We start from the raw sequence: 27351 nt of genomic DNA, 5'->3' as shown, positions 1-27351 counted from the left end.
ACAGAAATACAAAGTTGTGATGCTGCAATGTACCACAGCAGGCCCTCAATGTGTTTTATGAAGAGGATTTCTATTTCCACTAGGTGACCCTATTAGCTTAGAAATGACATGTACTCACCAGAGCATTAGTAGCAAGTGACCTCACTGTGACTGAAGTGGGGCTCTCTGTTCCTAGAAGATTGCAATGGCATTCCAGAGCTATATCTTTGGTTATTATAGCATTTCCTGATTTTGCCTAACAGGATTACTTCCCTAGGCCGTAAAAATTCCTGGAATGGAGAAAGAGACCATGAATAGAAAAAGAAGAAAAATTTTGTGACAGAATAACTGGGGATTCTTTACCAACACCCAGAGCAAGCCGTCAGACGCTGAATCTGGCTCAGAAGCCTTTGAATAACACCAGACTGTATCCTGGCCAGAAATTCTCACTTGCCTCAGAAATCTCCCCAGCCTTGCGTAATGGCTGTCTCGCCATGAAAAACAAAACAAAACAAAAACAAACAAACAAACAAACAAAAAACTGATTTGAAACATGGCCAACATTCCCAGTGACCCATGGGTATTCTCCATATTCTCACCAACAAGCCTGACATCTGAGTCTTTAGAATGGCCGCTACAATAATCATATGTTTAACTGACTGAAAAATGCTCATTGATTGATTTGATTTGATTTTAAAATGGAGGCTGAGAGTGCCTCAGAATGATAGAACAGATTTTTAAGTTCATTCTTATACTCACTGCTCCAGTGAATGGTGTACCTTGGATCCCTAGCCAACACACCAAAATGATATGGCTTCAATGACTGGAGAAACACTAAGGTCCTTTGTCTTACACCAATAAAATTAATGGCATGGACACAGGTGGAGTTGTTTTAGGAGTGGAACGTTTAATAGGTAAGAAAGAAGAAAAAAACTCCTCCCCACCCACACACAAGGAGGGCCCTCTTTTAAGGCAGCTGTCCTACAAGGGGTCTCAAAATCACTAGAAATAGAATATTATCTCCATTGTGCTAATGGATACCCAAACCTCAGGAAAGGTAGAGAAAATGGATGATATTATCAAGAGACACCTCAGAAAATTATCCCAAGTAACTCATCTTCCCTGGGTTTCTCTTCTTTCCATGGCCTTACTACAAATAAGAAATACCCCTTCAAAACTAGGTCTTAGCCCTGTTGAGATGCTGTATGGATGACCTTTCCTTACTAATCATTTTCTATTACACCAGGAAACCTCTGAGCTAGCTAAGCATGTAACCTCTCTGGCTCACTTTCAACAGGAATTAGCACAATTAGCAAAAGCTCAACTCTGGGAAATAAGACTACTTCCATTTAACCCAGGAGATTTGGTACTGGTAAAAGCTCTCCCTTCTCTCTCTCGCTCCCTAAGAGCAAGCTTGAAAGGGCTTTACATTGTTCTTCTTTGAACCCCCTTGGAAATAAAAGTTATAGTAATTGACTCCTGTATACATCCCACTCTAGTCAAAGCCTGGAGAGCTGAGGGAGCAACCCCTTAGAGCCCAGAGGAATGTCCTCAATATCAATGTGAAGAAATAGAAGATCTTAAGCTGAAAATAATAAAGATAAGTGTCTGAGTGAGACCTACTACATCACCAAATACTTTTTGTCATTTCTACCTCTCCTCTCAAGATTTATTGTCAGTTACTTACTATGACAGCCTTGTGGGAATTGTTATACTCACTCTGCTATTTGCGGTAGGACTATATTCTATAGCACCCTCAGGGTGGATTATCTGACAGAGAATCTCAATTATCATAGCATTTTGTTTAATTATTATCTTCATATCAGGAATAGCAGTTACTAACAGGAAGTAAGCATGAGCGTTTTACTATCACTAAATCTGTTAGGACTTTTTATCAAACTTAGTAATACATCACATCTTTTAGCTCCTACAATTATCAGCCATGGCCCATTTATAGAAGACTAGTTGTTGGGTCTGTCCTAAACAGTTCACTCAGTTTAATGACACTGAAGAACCTTTCAATGACCCACTGTCTTAGGATTGCCTTAGTTAGCTTTATCTTTGGCCATTAAAGACTTATCAGGCATAAATGGGATACGGTATGGGAGCACTTTCAACTGGGTAACTATCTCCTCTCAGGGGAACACTTTGCTCCCACTGCCAAAGAGCACTCTCCCTGAAAATAAGCTTCATAACTTCAGGCTGGGAAAAGTTGACCAGGTAATAACAAATGCCTCCCTCTGCTTTAAAAGCAGCAAGGAAGGACTATACTTGAGAGATCTCAGATATTGTAACCTCACACTTGTAGTTGCTGGTAGTTCAGATTTGGAGAGGAAAGCACAATAAGGGCGATGGAAAAGGATAAGAAACCCTAACAGGGGGCTTTCAGAATGTAGCCTCTCCTTCTGGTTGGAAGTCCCTATAGGAATGGCATGCTCTAAGTAAGCATCTTGACTGTAATGTAAAAGATAACACATAGACCTTTCCCAATATGCCCCCTCAGGGAACTCTAGACCATTGTATTATGTTTGCTAATAGTAGTGGCCTACAAATCTGTAGGCAAACTGAAGACATCTGCACTGACAGCCCTTGCCACAAGGATCATCTGAGATACTGGCCAGGGAATACTATGCCTCTAATTTTTTGAAACTCCTTTTGTCAGGTGGACCCTTCCCACTTGGCATGTCAAATTCCAAATGGCACCACAAAAGACTACCCTAAATATGGGTACCTTTATCCCAAGGATGCCCCTATTATACATAAAAAAAGGAAAACTTCTAAGATATGAGAAAAATCTGCCACTTTCTCTCACAAGCCAAAACTTAGAACCATCCCTTCAAGGAACAGGGGTGTATTTTCCTTGTAGCTACTGGCTACACTTAATCTTTCCAAGGCATTGGAATGGAACATGTGCTATAGTAGCAGTAGTCCCTGACACTATTCAACTGAATGGCAGCATCATCTGGAGACATCCCTAACAGGCTCTTTTCTAGAAACTACACTATCTTAGATACACTGGACAAAGAGATCTTTCATTTCTATGCCCTCATATGGAGATTAACTGAAAGGGCCAACTGGGCAGGGCATGCATATGACAATCCCATCTTAGAAAAACCAGGCATGGAAAATTCCATAGCCAGAGGTCTATTCTCGTTTGCGGGCATTCCTCTCCTTGAAAGATCAGTACTTAATATTTCTATTACGATGCAACAAGGATGGATGTCAACTGTAGGTGCCATAGAGGCACAACAGTAATCTATAGATTCATTACCCTCAGTAGAAGCACAAAATAGATGGACCTTAGATGTCCTTATTGCTGAAGCAGGAGGCACCTGTGCACTTTTAAATCCAACATGCTACTTCTGGGTTAACACCTCTAGTCTAGTAGTGGAAAACCTACAGATACTTAAAGATCAAATCAAAATCATTGACAAGTTAAGAGAAAATGAAATGTAGGCTTCAGCTTTGGGTGCCTGTAATCTCTCTTTAATGAATTCCAGTGTTCTTTATGGAATTGGTTAGCTCTTTATTAAGCCCCCTCTTGCTTGTGTCTTGTATTAATATCTGGGCCTTGTATACTCAATAGCATAACTCAAATTGTTTCCTCTTGCCTAGAAGCAATCAAACTCCAAATGGCACTGCAAATCGAAACATGCATGGACATGCCATTCTTCCAAGGATCCTTAGATTGACCCCAGCAGGAACCCTAGGTGCTGTTCCCCTCCTGATGCCCCTTTCTAGCAGGAAGCAGCCAGAAAGAGTCGTTGCCAGAAACCTCCTAACAGCAGTTAGGGTGACATCTCTTCAGGGAGGAATATTAGAGGAGTTATTAAGAAATTATTTTAGGCAGATAGAAAGAGTAAGAATTCCTTGGTAAGGCTTTTTCTTTTAATGAAACAGTTCCTCAAACATTTCTTTTCTAACGGAAAGCAGCTTGAAAAGCCAGACTGGCAAGCAATGATATGTAAACACCAGCGAGTAGAAACCAGGTCCAGTCAACACGGTGGTTCCCACCCTCTTATACTTATCACCACATGTGCTAGTTGTAATGGCCACCTCCAGGTAACACCACATTTGCAGGACATCATGGTGACCTGCATTTGCATATTAAAAGGCTAGAGTTGGAGGGCCAATTTATTTCATGGGCTATATGAATGACACACCTGGTCAAACCAATCCCTTGGGCCTTATGAAAATCAGACACCATCTCCTCCAGCCTCCCAAGGTGACCGACTGTTTTCCCCTACACACAGCGTTCCTTTTTATTTGGAGCCCCCCCTTCCCTCTGTACAGGGAAGTTTTTTCCTTCTTTCTTGCCTATTAAAGTTTCTGCTCCTAAAACCACTCCATATATTTCCTTGTCCTTAATCTTATCAGCGCGAGACAAAGGACCATGTGTGTTTCTCCAGTCATCCAGCCCGTATCACTGTTATGCCATGGAAAACATTGGTTATACTTTCACTGGTGCTGCCTTTCAATGTTAGATATGGTTAAAACTTTATGGGAAATGGTAGGAAAAAAATATTACAGTTTTTTGGTTTGAGTAATTCTAAGCATAACCCTAAAAAAAGAAAATATCTTAGGCTAGACTTGCCCATTGCAAGCAGATAAGGAAAAGAACACAGCTTTGCAAACAGATACTTTGTCTAGAACCTGCAATCAAGTTAAAAGTTCAAAATTTGTAGACTGACAGAATTGAAAATTCAACTCCTGTACCTCAAAGTGAAGCAGTTACAAACAATCGTGCTGAAGTGGCAGCCTTAGAAGGAGATTAAACTGATGCCCTAATCAAAGGCCGTGAGCACCCCGACAGAGAGTATTATATGGAGTGCCTTCTCATGCAACCCTCAATGCAGTAGCCATTAAGTTGAAATATAGGAAAGTGAACTTTATTACAGAGACCTGCAGTGAAAGACTAAGACTCCATGTCTGGATGAGATCTTTGGAAATGTTACTTGCATAATAAGCTAAGTAGAAGAAAGTGGAATGAACATCTAAAATGTTTTACAGGGAATTTTTATGTTTTATTTTATTTTATTTTATTTTATTTTAATTTGCCTGGTGGCTACAAACTAGACTTCAAATATCAAACAAACTCTAAGACAATTCCCAGATTTCCAGACCAGCCTTCAGTAGTAAACGAGCAATGTAAATTGGTTAGCCCAGAAGACCATACTCTCTAAAGCTACTTCAGATTTGAGGAGGAAGGAAAGTAAATCACTTCTCAAGGGCTTGGACTGGAAGCCACGGAGGACCACAGACAAGGGAATTCTTCAGGGAGATCTCAGGCAAGTTTTTAAAAAGTGCTAACAAGAGGATATCTTTCCCTAATACAAATGGAATTTTCGCAATTCCTGAGGATAGTGTTGGCTTACGGCTATAGATGACTAATAGCTGTGTTTTAAAATCATTTCCCTTTCCAATAAAGATTTTCTTGTGATATTTTTTTTCCTGTTTCATCATTCAAATTAGGCATGTTGGGAGAATGCACAATATCCAGACTGAGATTTCGGACTCTGAAATGAATTTTGTAATCAAATTGGATTTGGTGATTGTCTCACTCAGAGAAGTGGTGAGTATATTATTTTAAAGGAAATGAATGTAAACATGGGTTTTGAATAACTGAAGAGGTCAACAGTGGCAGAATCTGCTAGATTTCTCTTCATATCCACTTGCTCCTTTTTATTTACTAATAAAACTGCTTGAATTTGAACTATTTTGTCAATAGTCTTGAACAAAGTCACCCTTTCCTGTTTAACTGGTTCTGTAAAATTTTTGTGTTATAAGATTCGGATGTTGTATGTTTGATAGCTGGTGAATCTTGTTATGCCATGGGAAGCATTGGTTAAACTAAAGTAAAAAACTTAAAACTCAAAATTCATATGATATGGACTGGCAGGCTAAGATAAGATTTGGTGAGGTCCTCTCTAAAATATTGAGAATGGTCATCTCTAGATAGTTGGAATGTGTTTATATGTGCTTTAAAAACTTACATTAAAATCATTTTATAAGCATTTCTTATCTTTGTTAATGAGCAATTAAACATACTGTTTTGGAGCCAATATACTTATGTTATCTGGCAATATCATGATATAATGAATAAACATAAATATCTTATTCAAATGCTAATTTAGTGAGAAGGACTTATTAGCTTGGCAGATTAACCTTTTCACTCTTATATTACAGTAGAAAAGTTCATTATGTAACCAATCTATAGAACTTTGTATTAGACAAAGCTTTTCCTTTTTCCCCTTAATATAAGAGAGAGCTATCTCTTAAAATTACTGGGATGACTCAGTCATCATAGGCTTAATAAATTATGTTACATAACTTAAAATAAAAATTTTAAGTTGACAGATAAAGTGGATTTTCTCAGCTTGTGTAATAACATTCATGCCAACTGATAATTTTGGAGGTGCTGATTGCTTTAGCAAAGTAAAACATCTTTGATTACATCATAAAACATAAACTTAGGTATGGAAAGTGCTATGAAGAGTCATACTATGGCCAACAGTCTAATTACAACAAAATTGTAGAAAATATCTTGCAAAATATGTATTAACACCGTCGTCAGTGTCAGAAATATTCATTAGGAAATACTAGTTTTCTTGCATATTGCACAGATTTGAAAAATGCTAGTCTTGTGAAAAAAGTTCTTTCAGAATTTGGAAATTCCCAACAGTACTTTTGACTGAATTACTAAATTACCAAAAGTGTTGAAGTAATATCTGGCCTTAATATATTTTTCTTCAATAGCACGTTTATTTATTTATTCTCCCTATTATATTCAACATAAAGAAGGGACTAGAACAAGCAAATATGTTGTTCCACAATTGGCAGCCTTTTTTTCACCTAGAAATTCTTATCCATGTTTACCAAAGATGACTAATGAAGCTACGCTAACTTTTTGCATCTCTGACTTCAATTCCTTGCATTCCAGAAAATGCTACAAAAAGTAAATCAACCAAAGGAAAGGTTTAATAGTAATTTGTGTGTGCATCTGTTCTATTAGGGACTGGAATATATTTCTGTATTTAACACTGCTTTTCCTTTCTAATTTGAAGTATGTGACTTGAAAGTGTTTTCATTTTGACTGTTACCTGTCCTCAAAGATTTTCTGGAAATGGAATATTATTATGTTTAAACTCAGTGTTGGACCACCACCAGATTAAAATAAATGAACATGTTACATTGCGTAGCCAGTTAGGTATGAGCTGGGCAGGAGAGGTTTCCCACGCCCCACATAGACACACACTAGGAGTGTTGGTGACCATCAGGTGATGGTCAAGCAGTTGTTAACAGTTTATCTAAATATTACCCAATTATCTAATAATGGGTCACAGCTAGTGCCAGGGAAAGGCAGGCTCCTTAAAGAAAACACTTGAAACAAATCAGCAGCTTCCCAGTAAGATTTCAGCTGTGGGGAGAAGTAATGGAAGATCTTGGAAATATGCCAACATATAAAATCCCAAGTTAAGAGGTCAAGTGGCACAATTGGTTTCTCAAGTCACCTGCTTGGCCCTCTTTTAAGTTGTACTTTCCTTATTTTCTTTCCTTTCCTTACTGTTCTAAAGCTTTTTAATAAATTTTCACTCCTACTCAAATTTGCCTCCATCTCTCCTTCTGCCTTGTGCCCTGTGGTTAAATTCTTTCTTCCAAGGAGGCAAAAGTTGAGGTTGCTGCAGATCTCTGTGGATTTGCAACAGATAATTCGGATACATGCCACTGGTAGCAAACTAATGGAAGTATTTTACCCTATCTAGAAGTTTTGTTTTTGTAAATTGTGAAATCTGAAAATTGAGTAATTACAAAAAATGTATTTTATGTAAATATGTATTTTAAGTAAACAAATTTCAAAACATTTAGAATATTTGGGCAAATATTAAGTTAGTATTCAAGAGAAATGTTAGCAAATGACTATTTAGTACTTTACTCTTCATTGGTCAACCTTGTCTGATGGAGGAAACATTGACTAGACTAAACCTTTTACATAGAGAGATAAACAAGTGCTTCAGTAGTTGTTTGTTTTTTGTTTTGTTTTTTGTTTTTTTTTAATCAACTGCTTAGGAGTTAAAACTCTCAAATTATGGCTGGTATTTGAAAGTCTGTTGGATATCTGTAGATTAATGAACACTGCATTAATAAAAAATGCAAAATAGCCTATAAACCTAAAGATAGGCTTTTTTTTTTTTTTGCAAAATTATGTGAAAACTTGAATGATCTGCCTAGAAATGAGAAAGGTATCACAGAAAATATCTTTTAAAACCTAACTTTTTATAAAACCTAATATAATTGATTACATCGTAATTTCTAATTGTTTTTTTGTTCTTGATAATAATATACCTGAACTTATTTCTCGTATTTTCACTTTCTGGCTTTTTGAAAAGTAATGTGATTAGTTTTTTTCCTTTCAATTGGAGCCTAAAAGTGATGCTCATTCTATGGCATCATTATGCTGTCTTAGTGATGCTATGGAATGAGTGGGAATGAGGAACTAATTCTCAAAGTCATGTTTCTTCTTACAGCCTTCACGGAATATCCTTACAGAAGGTAAGTTGGATTAAATACATTTGTGAGATATTCCCTGCTTCATTAGTTTTTTATTTTAATTTATCCAATAACTAGTTTTCAAGGACTATTATATTTAATTGTCTGTCTTCTTCCAGTCACACTTTTTCTCAGTCTCTTGCAGTTTGCCCTTTCAGTAATGAGACTAGTAGAATCTTTAGCAAGGCTGAGTCAGTGGATTATGAAAGCTCTAAAGAACAAAATGATGCTGATGTGGATCTGTTACTTTTATTTCTCATGGGTAAAATCCTGTATAGTTTTCAGTTTGAAACCTGAAATTTATGTGTGCAAATGGGAATATTTTTATACCAATGGTTTTGGATTCTAGATATTTTTCCAGAGTGCTTAGAAGGCAGAAACAAAACTTTGTATAGGATCTAGCAAAAAACATTTAAATAAATACTTAGCATCACATGTATCACAGAATATTACTTTAAATACAATAATAAGTTAAAAGGAGAAATTTTGCCTGATTATGAAGTAACAAAATAGAACTAAAATCATCTTCATTCACTTAGTAACTACTTATTGAGCACTTATCCTATAATTGTGGTGGAGTTGAACATTGGTCCTACTATCCTGCTTGTAGTATATGGGGCCAATATTGTTGTGTATTATCAATGCAAAACAATTCCTAATTAGGTATAATTACTTGATACAAAATATGGCCAAGTAATCATGCTGTTTCCCATAATTGTGATATGAGAAAATTTAACAGGAAATTCTTATAATGTTAACTAATTGGGAAATACTTCTCTAGTGATGTTTAAAAATAAGATCTTAAAATTAAGAATTTTACCTGTATTTCTTATTTTAATTCAAGCATCCTGTTTTATGTATTAATTGCATAAAAAGTGAATTAAAATTACATAAAATCGTTTTATCTGAATATTCTTTTTTTGAATTGATTAAACATTAAAATAAACTGTATTTATTGAGATAAAAGTAATGAGTGAACTCCAGAACTTCAATTACATATTGCTCACACATCTACTTTCTTTCCCATATTTAATTAGGTATGAAAAGAGTCAAATTACTTTTAAGGCTGAAAATTATACTAGTGTTAAATTTAGTCATTTAAATTCTCTATTGCCATGTGTTGGATAGATTTTCATTTCTGTCCAGTGGTCTCTGTTGGCTATAATACACATAGATAGCTATCTGTACTTTCCCGAATACTTTTAATGCATGAAACACAGTATTATATATACACATAAGTAGAATGTGCTATTTTAATAAAAATAAAATTACCTATTTTATTTTTAAATTTAAGAAATTATTTGGAATCTATTTAATATAATAGACATAACATGTAATTGTGCTGATAAACTATAATTTATTTAAATTTTCTCATTAACTTTCTTCTCTTTTTTTTTTTTTTAATTCTCTAAATGATTCTAGGCCATGTGCAGTGGCTCATGCTAGTAATCCCAGCACTTTGGAGGCTGAGGTGGGAGGATTACTGGAGATCAGGAATTTGAGACCAGCCTGGCCAATATGTTGGAACAGGGTCTGTAGTACGAATACAAAAATTAGCTGAGAGTGGTGGTGCAGACCTTTAATCCCAGCTACTCAGGTGACTGAAACACCTATATATTTTAAAGTAGCATTTTATAAGTGTAATGTGAGGGTTACATATCCAGTGTTTTCCATGAGGGAAACTGATAGTTATTGATGGCCGTGATGGTGGACCATTTGGAGTGGCCACTGCGAAGATGCTAGCTGCATCAGGGGAGGCTCAGCTGGGGCTGTGTACTCTGGAGCTGGCAGGGGGCAGGCACAGGTGATCCCAGCAGGAGCCCCACACCCTACTGAGTTAGTGGGGTAGGAGCCTGTACTCCCTGGCCCAGCTGCAGCTCCTGATCTGGGAATCCCGGTGCTCTTGGGGGCCCAGGAAACACCCTGACACTGCAGGCTTAGAGGTGCCTGCTCCCGATCAGGTGCGGTGGCTCAAGCCTGTAATCCCAGCACTTTGGGAGGTCAAGGTGGGCAGATCAGGAGGTCAGTTCGAAACCAGCCTGGCCAATATGGTGAAACCACCTTTCTACTAAAAATACACAAATTAGCCAGGCATAGTGGTACATGCCTGTAGTTCCAGCTACTCGGGAGGCAGAAGAATCACTTGAACCTGGGAGGTGGAGCTTGCAGTGGGCAGAGATTGCAGCGCTGCACCCCAGCCTGGGCAACAGAATGAGATTCTGTCTTAAAAAAAAAAAAAAAAAAAAAAAAGAAGTGTCTGTACCCACTCTCCGGCCTCTCTGCACTCCTGGTGCCCACTCTGCAGTGGAGCAAAGTTGTGGATGTGTCGTAATAGCTGAGCCCGGGTGCTGTTGTGACCTGGCTGGGTGTGCATGCAGTCACTGTAGTGCTGAAACAACAGTCTTGTACTGCCTTTGCTCCCCTTGCTGGGAACCGATGCTGAGACTAAAATATTTTGTGCAGATGAGCATGGGAGGGAGGCTGGGAGACTGAGGGCAGCTCAGCATGGGTGTGCCAGTGCCCTTCAGTGTGGACAGCCTGGGAGCTGTGGATGGTATGTTGATGGTGGTGGGAGGCAGACAGGTTCCTAGGTGGGAAGGGGTAAGTCCCCAGTGGAACCTCCTCTTCAAGCCATTGATGGCCTGAAGCCTGGGGACTGGGCTGCAAGTTCCAGGTGAAGTCTGCGACTTGGAATGAGAACTTCCATGATGCCTTTTGGCTAATCAAGTGGTGCTTTTTTTCAGGACTGCCTATGACCAACCATGGATCAGTCAGCATGCATTTCCTTCATTCTGAGTCCATAAAACCCCCAGACTCAGCCAGACTCAGACACTCCTCAATACTACCTCCCTGCTGATAGGTGCTACCCACTTTGAGTCTCCTCTCTACTGAGAGCTGTTCAGTCATCCAGTAAAGGTCTTTTTCACTTTGCTCACACTCTAGTTGTCCATGCAACCTCATTCTTCCTGGATGTGGGACCAGAACTCGGGACCTGCCAAATGGCAGGAGCTAAAGGGACTGAAACACTTCACTGGCCAGCTCATCATGCTGAAGGCAGGAGCTGAAAGGGCTATAACACTATAGCCCTGCCACCCTCTGCTGGCACTAGGCAGCCACTTCATGTGACAGGAAGCAGTGGCAGGGCCAGGCCAGTCCAGGAGAAATGGGCCAGAGTGGGGCAGCAGGACTAAAAGAGCTATAACACAAATGGGCTGAAACATGTACCCCGCCTCCACCCCTGCCACCAAAACATGTACCCCTGCTCGCCGTGATGTGAGCAACGAGAAGGAGAGAAGAGATGTAGACCTTCTGGGAGCCCACATCTCAGGGCTCCTCAAGCCAGGAATGTGACATTCTATAACACCCACTTTAGGACTCTGCAATTACCGGTGTCTCCAAGTTTTGTGGTGCAGCCACATCCCCCTCATCCAGACACTGGTGCCTGCAGTGGAATCCACTTGTGGTATTTTTGGTCCAGCCACAGCCTCACGTGGAGCTGGTGCCTAGAGTTGTCTGCCCCATTGCAACAGCCAGCGTGTCTGGGTCTGCGCAGTGGTCAAACCCCACACTTGCTTGGTCATACACCCTTTACCACCCTGTGCCTGGCTCACCCCTGGCAGGCATGGGATCCAGGCTGGTAGTGAGAGCCTGCCATGCTGAGTGGGTGAAATGAGTCCAGTAGATGTGAGCAAAACTCAAGCAGAGGTGCCACCAGCCACAGAGGTTTCTGGCTAGTGAAGCAACACCCTAAGTATCCTGAGACATTATAACTTCTAAGGAAATAAATAGGGAAGTCCCTGTGGAGTTAATCCTTTAAGACAGGTTGGATTTTTAACAGATATATAGACCTGCATTTTAAGCCCAGAGAGAGCAATGGGCAAAGATGAGAGCAATACTTATATGCCCCTGTATGCTTAGTACGTATGAAATGGAGTGGGGAATATTGAAGGGATATAGTAACATAAACAAAAACCCAGAATTCACCATATTATGTAAAATGCATTACAAGTAGTATTGGGAAATTAAGATTATATAATTTAAAGTGCTGTTTTGAATAACACTGCAGAAGTTGAAATGGTTGACTTGAGTCGGTATGATTTTAAGAGATAAGCTGGAGAAAGAAACATTTCCTACCGCAGGCAATAAAAGGAGAAGGACACAAACACCGGCATGAACATTGTCCATAGAGACCTTTTTCCAAGGACTTTTCCTTTCAAATTGTAGAAATTGTAATTTGTAACTGACCATTTTCTTTCTACATACATTCTTTCTCACATTTTTGCTATTTTTTATGTGCATCTGTCCTTTCCAGAGTCTACAAGACTTTCAAGGTTAGAATCATGCAGATTACTTTTTTCTAGATCCCCTATTGTTATCACAATGCAGAGAAGTCATTAGCTGAGTTTCAGCCTTCTGATGTGAAATTAGAATGACTTTCCCTATGGGCCCTTTAAATTCCAAAAAATAACACTAACAATGGTAGTATTAAGTGCTCAATAAACTTGATGTTTGTTGATTGGTTTCATAAAGTGTATGCCTTATCTTCACATTAAGAAGTAGACTTTTTAAATCCAAAATATCTTCCCATTGGTATTTTATAAATGCAACTGCAACAGTGAAAGTGACAGATAGATATTAATATTTTGGGCATTTCTATTAAAGTTTCCCCCTTTTAAAACTGTGTTGCATTCCAGACTGTAAAACTTGCTTTTCATGTGTTATAATTCAGGGTTTTTTAGTCCTCTTCCATCATATGATGTAATAGGTAGATATTTAAAGTTGATGTTGTTTCTAAATTTATAACAAGCTATGGATTACATATTTAATAGAAAACATACTCAAAAGCAAAAAATAATGGCAGCTCTTCCAAAAGATTATATTTCTAAAAATGTGTTAAATAGGTACTATTTCTCTCTAAATGCTACATAAGACATGGATTACATATAGTGATAGTGCATATTGATCTTCAAACTGAACCTTTTAGCTTCAACATTCATAGATTTTGCTTGGTTTTCGTGTTAGGTAATACTATAAGCATCATTTTAATCTTCATTTGAGTTATTAAGGAAAATGTCCACTTTTATATCAAGTAACAAAGTTACAATTAATGTAGTTAACAAATACTTTAGTAACACTTAAATGATTATCTTTAATCTTTCATTTCACTTCCTCATAGTTATTTGGAGCTAATTTTGGCAAGCTGTGTAGCATGATGTTAACAGTTGATGATTTAGATTCAGATTAGGAAGTCTCAAAGCACAAATCTAATAGTTCAGCTGTAAACTTTCTCTATGTCTTTCAGATTTCTCTGCCAAAAATATAGGAATATTGATAATAGTTATGTTGGCAATATGCTTAGAGTTATTGTATAATACAGCAAATACTCAATTATTACCTGCTATTATTGTATTTATTTGGATTTTATAATTTGAAATAAGCTGCAATATGTAATCAAATAAAAATCTGACACCCATGACTAAAAATAATCAAGTTCTAAAAGCACATCCTTTTAAAATAATATTTAATGAGATAACTCATAAATTATTTCAAAATATATAGAAAGTGAGTTTATCACACTAGGATTTACATGTATTTATCATTTTTTTTGACAAATTTTATTTGCCCTTATTTATAAAGATTTTTTGGAAAGAAAAAGTTACAAAATTTCAGTTAGACAAGATACAAAAGTCGAAGAGATCTCTTGAACAACAAGGTGACTATAGTTAATAATGTATTGCATTCTTGAAAAACCCTAAGAGTGTATACAAAGTATTCTTACCACAAAATGATAACTCTGTGAGGCAATATCTATGTGAGCTAGCCAGTCAGTATGTTAGTCAGTCTACAATGTATGTACAGTATATGTCAAAACATCCGTTGTACACAGTAAATACATACAATTTTTCTTTCAATGTAAAATATAAAATTTAAAAACCCAAAATATTATTTTATCTTTTTTTGTTTTAATTGACTGAGGTGAGTTAAATGTTGTTGCTTCTTTACTTAAAGGCTATTTAACAAAAATCTGAAGAACTATAAAAGCAAAAATACTCTTAAACCAGTATCCTAATTCAACATGGTCATTGTGGATTTTTTTTCTTGTGTTGTTTTCATTTTATAACTAGCAGTAATTATAATCAAGAAGCTTAGACATTTTTATAAATGCTGACAGAAGTGCTCACTTAAAAAACACATGGCATCTGAGGATTTATGAATGCATGTGTACACCCAAAAGGTACTTTGGGCTGAAATAGATGACACTCAACTACTTCCTGTTAGATGTAAGAAAATGTGTTAATTGCATTTAATATAGTTTATTATACTGTAGTCAACACAGGCCATCTGTCCACAACAGCTGCCTCATGGTGGTTTCAGCAAGGCATGTGCATGTATATATTTTAAGTGAAAGCACAATTGAAAAGAGCAAAACAGCCTACATTGAGTTTGTGTTACATGACTATGCATCAAATAAATATAAAAATATTATACCAGCATGAATATACTCCAACCAAATTTTATCCTGGTGCAAGAAGTGACTTTGTTTAAAAGTAAATATCAATAAATCACTTAACTAAGAAATAACCATTAGAGTTTGTATTGTATACGGACAAAAAAGTAAAAAAAGATGACTAAAGTATTTTGCTTAATATATAAACATAAATGGGGGTTTGAGAAGACTTGAGAGAAATAGGAAAAGAGACTCCAGGAGCAGATGAGATGATAAGTCAAGGATCTGGAACCTGTGGTGGTGAAATGTGTACAAGGTACTTTTAAAAACAAAAATGTTAAATACTCAATATGCTATTAGCAATTCTGTGATTTATTCTGCTTATAAAAGGCTTAGTAAAGTCTACTAGACAAAAAAATTGTTGCACATACTATGTTTTTGCTACATAAAGATCAAAGGTAATGCTGTTTTGATGACTGGGTTCAGGTAAGAATCAAAAGGCAAAGCATGGTGGGGTTGAATTTCAACTTTTTAAACAGAACAGACTTGGGAAACACAGTAACTCCTAGAAATATAGAGATGATCATGCAAATATGCTACCTCCTCAAACATTCAGATACCTTGAGATGAGGATACCACTTTTCCCAAGCAGATAAACCTTAACTAATTTTAATTGGATTTAATTCAATATATTTTATTTTAGTCAGAATAAGCTTATTTTAGGAGAAAAGGTGACCTCAGTAGGTAACTGAGTTGTTAATTTTCTGAGGAAAGAAACGAAAAGGTAAAGATAATTCATTTCAATAAATATTTATTGAGTGTTTCTTGTGCCAAATGATTGTTAAATCACTGTGTATCTCACAGTGACCAAAGACAGAAATCCTTGCCTCTATGAGGATTATATGCTATTGGTGCATAGAGACAGAAAAGAAAAACAATAAATGAGTAAATTATACAGTATATTAGGCAATGATATGTGCTATGAGGTAAATAAAGCTGGCAAGGTAGAATTAGGGACAAGATACAATTTTAATTTGAGCAAAGACCTAAAGAAAAAGAAGGCACAAATCAGATAGAGATATGAGTAAAGAGAGTTGCAGACACATGAACATGTAAGGTCTCTGAGTTTTAATTTGATATTTAAGAAACAGCAAGGGGATCTGGGACCACAAATTATAAAGGTGCCTTCGTGTTAATTTCCTCTTGGCAAAATATAACCAACTCTGTAAGTGCTAGTCAACTTATAAAGTAGACTCATTTCATAACTAGAAATACTAAAGGATTTTAAGTTTTTTGTCCAAACAATTTACAACTCCTATCTTGTTCAAAAGTATATATCATTTTAGAATATTATTTGAATATTACTCTTTTATCACTACTATGTAAGTAATTAGCTATAGTTTTTTTTTTTATTCTTGTCTCATTTGATTTTATGACCACACAGGAGGATCAGCCAAACCATGTGAAATATTTTTAAACTCTTTATTCTTCATTAATCTGAATAGATTTGACAGAGTGTTAGAAATGCCAGAGAAAGAAAACAGAAAAACCTTATAAAATACTTATGCATTCATTTATTCAATTCATTTATTGAACAACTGTCATATGCCAGCAGCAAACTAAGCACTGGAACTATAGTACTGTAAAAAACAGACATGATTTTGTCCTTAAGAAGGTAACATTCTAGTAAGACATTCATGCATTAAACAAAGGATAACAAAATAATTTGAAAGAAAGTTTTACAGCAACATGAAGTTGCAAGGAATTCTGTCTTAGAAATCAGAGAAGTCCCAGAAACATATAAAGGCATTACAACTGTCTTATGAAATAGAAAATATTAATTTGGTCAAAGAGAGGGTGATTAAATATATGAAATAATGCTGATCATGCCACTATTTCAAGTTCTGAAAGTTGTCCACAAGACTGGGCTAAGTGGGTATCACCTGTAGCTCTGATAAAAACAGTTTTGATATAGTCTTGAAAATGAAAGCTTGATTGAAGTATGTTCATAAGAAATGTTCACTACAGTTCTAGTCACAATAGCAAAAACATAGAATCAACCCAGGTGCCCATTAATGGGGCATTGGATAAAGAAAATGTGGTATACATACAACATGGAATACCACAATGCATAAAAAATAATGAAATTGTGTCCTTTGCAGAAACATGGATAAAGCTGGAAGCTATTATCTTATGCAAACGAACATTGAAAAGAAAAACCAAATGTTGCATATTGTCACTTATAAATGTGAGCTAAACATTTAGTATACATGGACATAAAGGTGTGAACAAGAAACACTAGGCACTACTAGATAGGGAAGACAGGAAGCGGGAAGGGACACGAACTGAAGAATTACCTATTAGATATTATGGTACTGTACTCGCTATCTGGGTGACATATTCAGCCATACCCCAAACCTCAGCATCATAAACTATATCTCTGTAACAACGCACACATGTACCCCTGATTCTAAATAAAAGTTGGAGAAGAAAAAAATGGAAAGGAAATGAAAGTTGAGAATATAGACAACCCCTTTAAGGAGTTTTGTGATAAATGCTGCTGAAAAATTAGGCAGAAGGTGAAATTGGCAAAAATCATTTTTCAATATTAGATTTATATCACATTTTTCTTAGTTTATGAGCAAATTAAAGACAATTGATAATAGATCATAGAGAGAGGTCAATGGCACAGTGTATTTTATTATGTAAATAAAATGGAAAATAATTTAATGCAGAAGTAGAAGAGCTAGCATTAGGTTACACCACGATCTGCTCATCCAGAAAGCAAAATACATGACTTCCGGCGTAGGTAGCTTCACATAGATAGAAAAACTAAGAATTGCTCTTTTAATTTTTTTTAAATTTCTCAGTGGGAAAAAGGGCAGCATTATCAGTTAACCATGACAATTGGAGAGGGGTCTTAGTGATTTAAGGAGATATAAGATGGTAAATGATTGCTGAATTGAGTGGCCCACTTGAGGGTTGTGAATTTAAGTTAAAGTCTTCAGGCAGTGTTGTTCAGAGACTGTTGCAGGTGAATGTAGATGAGATTTTGATTAAACGTAGCACTGGAGTTTTATCAGGTAAATATAATGAAGGAAGATAATTGCAGGAACGTTGAGGGTCTATATAAAAAAAGGGAAATGATGGGTGTCTTAGTCCATTTTGTGCTGAGAGAACACCAAAGACTGGGTTACTTTATAAAGAACACACATGTATTTCTCACAGTTCTGGAGGGAATGAAAGTTCAAGATCAAGTTTGCAACATCGGGTTGAATTCCTTTTTGCTGCCTCCTCACATGATGAAAAGTCAAAGGCCAAAAGGAGAAGAGGGTACTCATATTACAGAAAAGCAGAAGAGAGAGCAAACCCACTAACAAGAACTCATTTTACAAGGGCTGTATTAATTTGTTCTAATGCTGCTATGAAGAAATACCTAAGACAGGATAATTTATTTAAAAAGAAACGTTTAGATGTTTCACAGTTCCACATGGCTGGGGAGGCCTCAGAAAACTTACAATCATAGTGGAAGGCACCTCTTTACAGGGCTGCAGGAGAGAGAAGGAGTGCAAGCAGGGGAAATGCCAGATGCTTAAAAAAATCCATCATATCTCATGAGACTCACTCATTATCAGGAGAACAACATGAGGGGAATCACCCCCATGATTCAGTTACTTCCACTTGGTCCCAGCCTTGACAAGTGGGGATTATGGGGCTTATAATTCAAGGTGAGATTTGGGTATGGACAGAGAGCCTAATCATATCAGGGCCCTTTCCATTCATGAGGGAAGAGCCATCATAACATACTCATCTCTCAATGGTCCCACCTTCCAACACTATTTCCTTTGTATTAGGTTTCTATATGAATTTCAGCAGGGAAACTCCATTAAAACCATAGAAAGGCATCATACAATCTAACCTGTTAGAAGAGATGAGTAAAGACATTAGGGGCTTGTAGACATAACAAATGTAGTGGTATCAATTACTAATACATTCCAGTGGCATCTAAGATTTCTGGGAGATGGGGTACCAAAAAGAGTGAGCTGAAAATATAGAGGTAGTGTTTAGAGAATAGAGCACTGGAATTGCAACTATGGTGGTATGACTATTGGTGTTTTGGGGAGTTAAGCAATAGCTAGGTAACTGGGTAATGGTCATTGGAGAAAAGGAGGTCAACAGATTGAGAAACTAGAATATCAGATGCGTAATCTAAATGGATTTTGAAATCATTGCAAATTATGAGAGAATTAATGATGCAGAAATATGAGGTGTGTCAGCCAAAATCCACATCCAGCTCCATGTTTGTGAGCCAAAGTTCTGACACAGATAAAGGTTGAAGACAGTTTCAGATCATTTTGCCTCCAATACTGTTAAAAATGGAGGTGATTAGGAGACAGTTTAGGGGCATGTATCTCAGTGGGTGTCACATAGTCTCATCTCCTACAAATAAACACCAGTTTTCTTTAGTGAACATTCAGAAAGATGAATGGATTAGAAATTCTTCTTTATTTGCATAGAAGCAAATTCATGTGTGTTTTCAATTTGTTAAACTCTTTCACTCTGAAGATGGCTCTGTCCTATTCAGATAGAGCTCAACATTTGTTGAAAGTGTGCTAATTCTCATCACTGGTGAAATAGGCAAGAAGGACCCAGTGGCACTGTCTGCTGGCCCTAGGAGAAGTCTGACCAAAAATTGAGCTGCATCTGTAGGAAGACCCCTGACTTCCCCTAAAATAAAATGTCTTGCAGTCCAGATCTTTCCTGTTTGCTTGTGGGCACAGCTGACCTGGACTTTCCTTTCTGGGCTGGGACTTTTCTGGGTTGGCCTTGGCCTCAGAGTGGCTCTGGTTTGGCCCCAGGGGTATGTGGCCTGGCCCAGCCTGCAGCCTTCTGGTTGGGCCCTTGGTGTCACTAAGACGCCACCCCGCCTCCCACTTCTGCTAAAACTGCACAGACAAATGCATTGTAGAGGCCACTGATGGCCTCCAGTGTGCATTCCTCATGTTTACATCATTTGTAATCTTCAAAACCAGTTCGTAATGGTGTGATAAGTATTGCTTCAAAAGCCCTCAGGTTGATTGCAGTCTATAGGAATTATGTGTAATTATGGTGAGGTGATTTGTCCTGTATTAGAGTGAGTCTGTGCCCAGGTGGGGTCTGTGCCTTGCACACTGGTCCCCTCTGTGTGCCTATTGCTACCTGAATACAATAGTAATTCACATCTGGAACAAATACAGTCTGGGCATCACTGTGATTCTCTGCAGACAAGAGGTGGTTTGATGATCTCACTGACAGATGGACAGTGGCCCTCACAAGGTCATAATATCTTCTAGGAGCCATGAGTAATTTTCTAAGCTTTCCAAATGTTCATTTTATAAGGGTCATGAGAATCTGTGAAATTTGCCTCACTGGAGAAATGCAGTGTTTAAGGTTAGCCTCTTACCCTTATCATTCACATTGTGTTCATACTCCTGTACTAGGAAGTATTTTCACATCATGGTTCATACCTATTAATGAGAAGTGAATTATTAAAGAATCATTTTATTTAGCAAAAACTTAAAATATGTTACTAAAGTCCTATATAATTTGTGGTATTACCCAACTACAGAGATATGAGCTTCATAGCTATTCCTTAACTTGTCTTGCGATAATAAGAAACTAATCAGTTTCTGCATATTAACTATTTTTTATATCATAAGTAATATTTTCCTCAGTGGACAACTAGTTACTGGGGCAAACCAAACTGTGAAGACTGGGAAATGTTTTGTGCATAATTGCTATGACTACTCCTATGTGATTTTTTGTCAATTAACAACATCCTGATAGGACCAACAAAAATACATATTCAAAACTAGAAATGAAACAGGATTAAATAAAACAAGTTGAGAATCAGAACATTTCTGTCCCAAAGGCAGCAATTAGTGATCATTGTAATATTAAAAGAAAATAAAGTCCTCTATTCAGTTCATTTTATCATCTCTTCACCAGAGATAGCTTTTTCATGTGTATAAGTTTGGATATTTTCTTGTTTTAAATATTTTTATCTATTATAAACAGTGCTACAAAGATGTATTTTATGTGTATGTGGGTATACATGAATATATGTAACATGCAGCATTAGAAATGAAATTGGTAAGTTAAAGGATGTGGATTTCCGTATGATAAACATTGCCACAAACTCTTCTGAGATATTGTATCAATTTGTACTTCTACTAATGATGTGTAACAAGATCATTTCACACAATATATTAAAAGGGTATACTAATTTATTCTAAATATTTGCTAATCAACATTCTGAAAAGCTTTTCCAAATTAAATTCTGAAATTTATACATATTCATAATTCATCATTACATATATATAAAACTATGATCTAAAAAAATCAGATATTTTAAACTTTTTTATTTCTTATTCTGTATTCTACCTGTGTTCTTCTGCATTCTTATTCTGTTATGACTAACGTTATTTATTTTGTGCTTTAAATAGATATATCTATTGCAGGATTCATTCCTTGGCTATTCATTATAAAGGTACTTTCTCCAGTTCATTGTTGTAGTTTGTTTACAGTAATTTTTCCCTGGCAATAGTAAATAAGTCATGTTAAAATTTATTTGTCATTTTTATTTTGATGGCCGAATTTCAAATTATGTTAATAAAAGCCTTCTCTGTGCCAAAATTATATTTTAAAATCTCGCAGTATTTTTCTAGTAGTATTTATACAGTAAGCCTTTTTGTTATAATAACATGTAAACCATAATTCCATCTGTGTTTTTCATTTTGGTCTAATGGGAAATAACTGTTTTATTTTAAATGGTTACCTGATTGTTGGAAAAACAATTTGTCACATAATTAGTCTTTCCTTCACTGATGTGAAGAACCACATTTATCACTTAGCAAAAGGCTTTCTGTTTTTCATTGATTCGCATATACACACAGATATAGATATAGATACAGAGATAGATTAGATATAGAAATACTAGGATGCATAAGTGGTGAATATTTGAGAGTTCTCTGTTCAAAAGTTTTCTAGTCACTTTGAGTGATTGTCATCCAATAGGAAATTAAGAAAAAAATTAGTCAAGTTTCAAAAATCTCCTGTGATATTTTGATTTGGATATCTTTGCATTTTAGATTCAATGGGTGAGACTTCTCACCATTTTTACTTTTTGTATTCCAGCCAGTGTAATATTTGATTTTTCATTTATAAAGCTCTCTTCGTTGTGTCACTCATTCAAAACAAAGTTTTTTTTTGTTTGTTTGTTTTTGGTTTTGTTTTGTTTTGTTTTGTTTGAGACGGAGTCTCGCTCTGTCGCCCAGGTTGGAGTGCAGTGGCGCGATCTCGGCTCACTGCAAGCTGCGCCTCCCGGGTTCACGCCATTCTCCTGCCTCAGCCTCCGGAGTAGCTGGGACTACAGGCGCCCGCCACCTCGCCTGGCTAGTGTTTTTTTTTTTTTTTTTTTTTTTTTTTTAAGTGGAGACAGGGTTTCACCGTGTTAGCCAGGATGGTCTTGATCTCCTGACCTCGTGATCCGCCCGTCTTGGCCTCCCAAAGTGCTGGGATTACAGGCTTGAGCCACCGCCCCCGGCCCTCGAAACAAAGTTTTATTCGCATGGTCCTTTTATAGTTTTTGTTCATTTATTCCCTAATGTTGTTGCGTTTTCGTTTATTTCCCTACTGAAATTGCTGTCTACCTTCTCATCATATTGTCTAGCTCATTGCTGTTTTTATATGCTTATATCATTCACATCTGTAGTTTTGTAACCAGCCATTTAACAGAATTTTAATGTTGTGCCTATAGTAGTTTAGTTTTAAATCCTCTTTGAATTTTCTGAAGCTTTATCTCCTGTTAATATTATTTTTTTCTTTTACAAATATATACTTACATTTAAAAATAAAATTTAAGAAAAAGCAAACTTACAGAAAAAGTTTCAAGAATGATGTTAAAAAGTCTGCTTACTTGTATTATTCAGAAATATGTTTAGAATATTTTTAGTGGATAAATGTTAAGTATGATCCTAGAATAGCATTGTTATAAGATTAACATTCACAAGTAATGCGATAATACATATTATACATGTCTGTGAATAACTTACAACATCAAAATGTATTGTTTATTATTATTATTTTTTTAATGACCAATCTTGTTTTCACTGGGACTACTTATTTTGGACATGACAGATAATATTTACTTTCTGAATTAAAAAAAAAAAAAAACACATAACTTCAGTGGTAGCAACCACAGGAAAGGAACTGCAATGCACAAACTCTGGAATACCTCTTCCTACTGTTCCTTTGCCTTATAAAGAGGACATCAGATGAAGGAAATACTTTCTCAGGAGACAAGATTTAAGACTTTAGAGGTGTGTTATCATGCTTATCTCCATGGTACAGTTTCTGTCACTGGGTCCTCATGTTCTCCGAATATCCACAAAATCAGAGACTGCTTTTAATCATCCTTCTGAAAGTTGGTAGATCAGAGAATTGCCCATGTTTCATAGTGTGACGTGGAAGACAGCAGAGGGCTGGATGAGAGAGAAAAACGGGTAGCTGGTACTCTCTGCCTACATGGAGTGGGTCCTTGTGTGTTTCTGGGGTATTGGGAATGTAGCTGAAGTTTAGTGAGTCTTCAGCCTGCTTGCAAGCACCCACAATGGCTGTGCATAGGGACACTGTGAAAGCAGCTGTAGGACGGATTTCCTTTTGTGTGGGGTAAGGGGAGAAGTCTGCTGAAGATAATCTCATGAAAAGACTGAGCAGAGCAACAAAAAGGGAATCAGCGATCTATGGATGCAGGGGCACGGAGAAGCCACAAGCAGCCAGTTTTAGAAGGACAAGAAATCCAAACACATTAGCAACTGTTTGTAGCTTATAACTTTCTTTACCTTCTCATCTCCCCCATCTGTTCTCCAGTTGACAGTTGACAGTGTTAGACAGGGGGAAAACTTTTGCTTAGACACTTGAGCTTAGTCAAAAGGCTGAGAAGCAATAAACCTTTGCTTAGAAAGTGGGACCAGAAGTACAAGGGATGAAAATATGCATGGAATGAGGAAATCTTGATATTGAGATCAGAACTTATGTAGTGACTAAATTTTCATAATTGTATTACATAATTATGTAATACAATTGTAATATAATTGTATTTCATAATTATATTATCAATTTACCTAAATTTAACACAAAGGATTAGATATGATTGGCAAATTACAGATTTGCCCACAACTATCAAGCCATATGGTCCTAGCACATGATTTTGGTATCATTTATTAGTAAAAACAAAAATATTTTATGTTCATGCATATTTCATATCTGATTCATAGGCTGTAGTCCTGTTCTTCAACAGTGTTTCTAAAAGTCATTATTGTCTAGGAGCTACTTCATACCGATTAAACAAAATCATGGTTCTGAGTTTCACAATTCTGTTGTGATTTTTTTGTTTGATTGTTTGCTTGTTTATTTTATAGCTTTCTGCATGATTCTAATACATAGACAATGTTGAGAGCCAATGCTTTAATACAGGGCTTCTCATACTTTCATGTGCATGTGAATTGCCCACCTGTCTTGGTAAATTACAGATTCTGTTTCAATAGGTCTAGGTGGGGCCTGAAATTGGGTATTTCTGTCAAGCTCTCCAGTCACACTGATGCTGCTATTTCAGATCGACAACTTTAAATTTTAAATAGAGAATTGGAATTATCTATTGTGAAAAGTTTTATTTAAATTCACTTTTGAAATACCTGTATCGTGTGTGTGTGTGTGAGAGAGACAGAGAGAGCGTGCATGCACTGAAATTTTGACAAACGGGGATTTTAAAATACTGGCTTTCAGATTTGTTTTCAGAGATAAGCAAATTATTGTCTCATAATTCACTACACATCTCCATTTTTGTGTAAATTTTCTCATTTCTAATTTTTCCATTTAGTGTATTTTTATACTTTTTTTCTTGATTAGATTAGCTAATGACGTATCTATGTTATATTTTAAAAAATTATTTTCGTTCTCTGTAAAATACAAACTTTACTGTTTTATTATTTGTATAACTTAATTTCTTTTTTGTTTTTTCAATTCATTATTTTTCTGTTTCTCTTACATTACATTTAATGTTTCTTTTATTTTTAAAAATGCATAATTAATTAATTTGTATTTTCTGACTTTAATATATATGGCTTCAGCGATCTTCAGCTATTTAACCAGGACCATTAATTTAAGTAAATTAGCAATTATATTATTCATTAAAATTATTTTCCATTTTTTGCAATCTGTATTTCAATTTTTCTCTTAATTTAGTAGTTGTTTTATACTCTATTTTATGTGGTAGGTTTTTTTGTTATCAGCTTTTTCTTTTTAACTGTAAGCTCTCTTTTTTTCATTTTTATCAGAGAACGTTATATCACTTTTAATGAATTTGGACATTTTCTATTTGTCTTCATATACAGATAATTTTTATAATATTTTTATTCACTCTTTGAGAGAATATTAGTGTATTTTCAACTCATATGAGTTTAAACTCATCTACTAGATCAAATTTATCATTATGATGATTGAGTACTCAATACATTATAATTTTTTTGTCAAGTTTATGTTTTATCTCCCTTGTATTTTACTCCATTTATACTTTTCTTACAGTTTGAATTTTACATATTTTAACTTGAGCATGTATTTATGATTATCATAGTTTACTACACCTTTTTATTTTATGTATTGCTTTCTCCTTGAATTCAAACTCTGCTTTTTCTTCCTATGAAATTTTCATATATTTGGCTAACAATTTCAATTATTTTGAGCCATTTTGTGTTATATGCATCTTTAGCTTACAAATGTTATTATTCTAGTTTTAAAAATTTTAACAAATACATTTATCTCATACATTTATTTATATATAAGTGGTATATGCTCTCAGAATCACAATTTTGTGTTTTATTGTGGTTTAATGATTCTTTCATTTTTTTTCTATATGATCCTTTTTAGTTTTCTTTGTTGGTTGTCATTATGGTAACATTATTGTAAGACTGGAAGTTTTATTGACTGTTTTCATATAGAAATTGCTATATTTATTAGCTTTTATCTGCTGTATTTTAATTATTTAAAAAATGAGGAAACTTTTGTCCAAGTACTTCTTCCTACTTTTCCTTCTTGCCACTTTCATTGTATATTATTTTATAATACATTTTCAATGGTGATGCTCTCTTTTTCTGTTTATAAACAAAAAGCACAATTTCTACAGTCATTCAGACTTAGATATACAGTTAAAAGCATATGATTGATTTCATCACTTCTTTCTTTTCACAGTTTCTCCATTTTTGAGCTCTATATTATGCATTATTTATTGGTTGGCTAAACTCATCATTAAGAGTTAATTGTTTTCTTTTCACAAACACCCCAAAATAAATGTCCTGTAACCTTTGACTTCTTTCATGTTTAAGAATGTTTGTGTGCTGATTTTACAGTTGGATCATGCCTTAGTGGATTCAGAAGTCAGATGACACTTTCCTTCCTTGAGCATCAGGTATTACTGTAAGAAACCCAGACGCCAGTCTGAGTTTTCCATTTTTAGTTTACTTGATATTTATTTTATTTTTGTCTTAGAATTTTATATTCAGTGGCTCTTACATTTTTACATGGTGGAATTGTTTAAACATAAATTGCTAAACCTCACACTCAGAAGAAATTTTTGATACAGCCTGGAAATTTGCCATTCTGACAAATTTCCTGGTGATACTGACACTACCGGATTGGGGATCACACTTGAAGAAATATTGCTTTACGTAATTTCCCTTTTTATTGCTGGAATTCAGTGACACCATCACAACATATTGCAGTGTGATGTATTTACTCACATTGTGTGATTTTCAAATGAATATTCTGATCCTTCTCTCAGGGCAGATTTTCTGCTATTATCACATGAAATATTATATTCTACTCAACTATTTTCTTTGGCCTCTTTAGGGATGTCAATTAATTCTAATATACTTTCCTATATTTTTCTCCAGGAGTGATCCATTTTTTATTTAGTAAAGCATTTTTTTTTTCATTTTGATCAGAGAATGTGATTTCATTTTCAATACATTTGGACATTTTTTATTTGTCCTAACATATAGGTATTTTTTTCTTTCATTCATACAATTTTTGTTTTGAAATCTAACACAAGTATCTAGAAGGGAGTAAAACTTACTTTGAGAGTGTAGTAAATAATTAATTATGAAATGAATCCTCACTTAAGCACCATCAAAGTAAAGGAATAAAATCTTGGAAATATCCTAGAAGCCTCTGAGAGTCCCATTGAGATCACATCTCATTCCTTCTACTCTAAGCTGACTTATATGTTATTTACTTCTTTGTTTCTCTTTCGAGTTATTCAACCTAAGAATGCATTCCTCAAG

Source organism: Macaca fascicularis, chromosome 4 (genome assembly GCF_037993035.2).
Source record: "Macaca fascicularis isolate 582-1 chromosome 4, T2T-MFA8v1.1".
Classification (NCBI taxonomy): Eukaryota; Metazoa; Chordata; class Mammalia; order Primates; family Cercopithecidae; genus Macaca; species Macaca fascicularis.
The sequence above is the reverse complement of the archived record's forward strand: the minus strand, read 5'-3'. Positions refer to the sequence as shown.